Here is a 5,000-nt window from a genome sequence, read left to right on the forward strand (position 1 = left end):
ATTTGAGGAGTTTTCTCCAATTTGTTATCAGTTGCAAAGTCTTTGATCAGATCCTCAGTATCACGACAGGAACACTTCGAAATTATTTTAGCAAGTTTAAAGTTTTCTTTTTGTGCCGTAAACTATTTACCATTTCTGTGATGCCTCCACCTTCCTTTGATAACTACGAAAGTGCTCTTGTTTATTTATTTATTTATTTATTTATTTATTCATTTCTTCCCTTTCTTTCCTTCTTTCCTTTCTTTCTTTCTTTCTTCTCTTTCTTCAAAGATGGGTTGTTTGTGATTTGAAGGATATTTAGCTGTTGTTTCTAGCATACAGAACGACCATGTACAGGTTTACCCGTTGCCTTGGTGGGTGCCATTTTGTTCCTTTTGGTTTTGATTATATAACAACGCTTATGTTGTTGTTATTGCAGATGTTGATGTTGGTGGTGATGTTGATGATGGTGGTGGCAGTAGAGATAGTGGGTGGGGATGGTGATGGTAAAGGTGGTGGTTGCGACAGTGGTGGTGATGGCAGTGTTGGTGGTAGTATAGCTCGTTTCAAACAAAAGCTAATGATTCACTCCGTCGCAACTCGGAGTGTCTCACCAAATATTTCCTCCAGACGACAGCGGAGCTGAGTCATCAACTTCGTGTAAATAAATATATATTTCACGAGTACGTATATAGAGTACAGAGTACTCTTATTTCCTCGTCCATTAAAGAAAAATACTTGCGTGACTGTGTGGTAAGTAGCTTGCTTACCAACCACATGGTTCTGGGTTCAGTCCCATTGCGTAGCACCTTCGGCAAGTGTCTTCTGCTATAGCCTCAGGCCGACCAAGAGCCTTGTGAGTGAATCTAGTAGATAGAAACTGAAAGAAGCCCGTCGTGTGTGTGTGTGTGTCGGTGTTTGTTCTCCCATCATTGCTTGGTAACCGATGTTGGTGTATTCACGTTGAAATAATTTAGCGGTTCGGCAAATGAGAGTCCGATAGAATAAGTACTAGGTTAACAGAGAATAAGTCCTGGGATCGATTTGTTCGACTCAAAAGACCCTTTAATGCTATGCTCCAGTCAAATAACTGAAACAAGCAAAAGAATAAAATTAACACACACACACACACACACACACACACACACACACACACATTGTTGCGGGCATGACTGTGACGTTAAGGAGCTTGCTTTGCAGTCACACGGTTCCGGGTTCAGTTCCACAGCATGTCACCTTGCGCAATTGTCTTTTACTTTATATAGCCCCGCGCCATCCAATGTCTTATGATTGAATTTGGGACACGCGTGTGTATGTCTGTGTGTGAATCTGTGTGTCTTAGCGTTTGTGTTTGTCCACCCACCACCATCGCTTGACAACAGCGTTGGTTTGTTTACGTTCGCGTAACACAAGTAGTTCGGCACCGGAAACCGATAGAATGAGTACCAAGGCGTAGATAATAAAAGTACAGGGGTCGATTTGTTAGACTAATCCCTTCAAACAAGTGCTCCAACATGGCCGCAGTTCGAATGATAAAAACAAGTAAAGATAAAAGGTGCATGTATGTATATATATATATGTGTGTGTGTGTGTGTGTGTGTGTGTATAGGCGCAGGCATGGCTATGTGGTAAGAAGCTTGCTTCCCAACCACATGGTTCTGGGTTCAGTCCCACTGCGTGGCACTTTGGGTAAGTGTCTTCTACTATAGCCTCGGGCCGACCAAAGCCTTGTGAGTGGATTTCGTAGACGGAAACTGAAAGAAGTCCGTCGTATACATAGATATATATATATATATATATATATATATATATATATATATATCTGTCTGTGCCTTAGTGTCTGTATCCCCTTCACTGCTTGACAACCGGTGTTGATATGTTTGCGTCTCTGTAAGTAGCGGTTCGGCAAAAGAAATGGATAGAATATGTACCAGGCTTAAGAAATAAGTCCGGGGTGGGGTGGGGGGTCAAAAATGATGCTCCAGCATGGCCGGAGTCAAATGACTGAAACAAGTAAAAGAATACACACACACACACACACACACACACACACACACACACACACACACACACACAGGTGTATATTAAATACGTACTCGTATATTCTTTTACGATACATGTGCGTGTGTTTTACGTATAAATTATACATAAAATCATTCAAGGGAAAACTAAAACCAAAGTCCAAAACCATTAAAATCCGATGAAACAAACCATTTGCAGAACTTCGAAGTCACTGTCAACATTTTTCTATATGTGTGTATTTGTGTGTATGTTTATATATATGTGTGTGTTGGGCAAATGTCTTCTATAGCTTAGGGCCGACCAAAGCCTTGTTAGTGGATTTCTTAGATGGAAACTGAAAGAAGCCCATCGATAGATACATAATATGCGTGTGTGTGTTTGTGTGTGTTTGTCCCGCCACCATCGCTTGACAAGCGTGGCACCTTGGGTAAGTGTCTTCTATAGCCTCGGGCCGACCAAAGTCTTGAGTGGATTTGGTAGACGGAAACTGAAAGAAGCTTGTCATGTATATATATATATGTGTGTGTGTGTGTGTGTTTCTGTATTTGCCCCCCCCCCCCCAACATCGCTTGACAACCGATGCTGGTGTGTTTACGTCCCCGTAATCTAGCGGTTCGGCAAAAAGATATCGATAGAATAAGTACTAGGCTTACAAAGAATAAGTCCTGGGATCGATTTACTCGACTAAAGGCGGTGCTCCAGCATGGCCACAGTCAAATGATTGAAACAAATAGAGTAAAAGAGTATACACACACACACACACACACACACACATACATAGGTGTTATACGCAATTAGTATACTGCGTTGTAAAACAGCACACGTGTGTGTGTGTATGTGTGTTTATATACACAGGTTCGTTTGGGTGTGAACGACCTGACTTCGGTTAAGTTAATTCAGTCAAAATATGTTATATCCAAAATATTTGAAAAGCGACACTAGGTTACCCACAGAGAGAGAGAGAGAGAGTATACATAGATACAGTCAGATGAACATACGCACCCCTATATATACACAACCCCACCATTTACTGACTTACATATATATATATACATGTATATATATATATATATATGGGAGAATATACAAATAATAACAACAGACGAGGACAGGTGGTGTAAATAACAAAAGGATATATTAGTATGACGCTCGGGAATACGGAAAGTCTTTGACGTTTCGAGCTACGCTCTTCAACAGAAAGAATACGGAGACAAGGAGAAAAACACGGAGAAAAAAAATTGAATAGTGTTCAGTCAACGGTCAATCATATATATATATACACCCACCTCTTCAGATTTAAAAAGGAACACTGCCAGCAACAACTGCGTGTCCCATTATTACTGATTATGACAGCAGCAGCACCACCACCACCACCATCACTATCGCTGTCACCATCAGCACCATCATTACCTCTACATCATGAGTTCCTCCTCAACATTATTTCGTACATCCGCCAACCTTGCACACTATACACACACATACACACACACACATACACACACGCATTTAAATATAAATATATATATATATGTGTTTGTGTGTGTGTGTGTGTGTGTAAATAGATATTTAAAGTGAAATGACAACCACTTGGCGATAGACAAACACACAGACACACAGTCGAGGATATTCTTTAGATTTCTTCATCACCTCGAACAAGCACACACCTTATTCAAACGTACTGATATTTGGACTCAAACACACAGACACAGATGAAGAGAGACAGAGAGAGGTATAAAGAAAGACAAAGAGAGAGAGAAAGAGAGTGTGTGTGTATGTATGAGAGAGAGAGAGGGAGGTAACCACTTCGTTGAGACCGACACACAGTCACACAGGAATCTGGTACGTCCTAAGTTCTGCATCCACTCACCTCAACCATCACACACCTTACTTTTACTCAACACACATCGGGATACAAACTCACAAACAAGCTCACTCATACACGTACACATCTCTAAGCACAAATAAAACTACTTCTTAGGTACCTACATAGACACACATTGAAAAAACCCTCCATTTCACCCACCTCATCATCACCATCGTCGTCACTATTTCTACCATTAAACTTTTTTCATTAAACATTTTTCAGCTTACACACACCTTACAACACGAACATATGTATATATTTATATACATACATACATACACACACTCACGTACACGTTCAGACAGATAAGCTTCTTTGAAAGAAATAAACACACGAAGTGTTATACAACACACATAGATATGCTTACACATATAAGTTATTCATCATTGGCTCACATGCACCTTTTGTAACACAAACACATAGACTCACGTCCATAAACTCACACGTATGTGTGTGTGTGTGTGTGTGTGTGTGTGTGTGTGTGTGTGTGTGTGTGTGTGTACACGTGTATTTATAAGTGTGAGTACTTAGAGAGAAATAGTTACACAAAAATCTCAACGAACTCTTACACACACATATGTAATTTCCGCGTCACCCTTACACACCTTAACATACATTCAAACACACACTCACATAGACAACTTGCATATTAAAAGAGAAAGACAGAAAAACACGAAACTAGCCTCTCTCTCTCTCACTCATACTCAATCATACACTTATACATACTCACACACACATATATATATATATATAAGTTGTCTCATGTATCACCTCAACCTACACACGTTACTAACACGATATATGTACATACTTATACATACACTCATACATAGACAAATATTTAACACAACCCCCTCTCTCTCTGTTTTTCTCTCTCTAACACATACATAAGTTTTATATTACCTCAACTAACAGAAACACACACACACCTTACTGTACACAACACACATTGGGACATAATCTCACTCAGAGACAAATGCTTGTTGGAGACAAACACCTACAGAAAAACAAACTCGTCTCGCTCACTCACACACATCACACACACGCTCGTATTAGCCATCCCGAGTTCCGCATCACCTCCACACGCGCACAGAGGCTTGCATACACACACACAGAGACACTCATACTCACACCT

This window comes from Octopus bimaculoides, chromosome 16, assembly GCF_046866305.1.
Source record: "Octopus bimaculoides isolate indiv1 chromosome 16, ASM4686630v1, whole genome shotgun sequence".
NCBI classification, from domain to species: domain Eukaryota; kingdom Metazoa; phylum Mollusca; class Cephalopoda; order Octopoda; family Octopodidae; genus Octopus; species Octopus bimaculoides.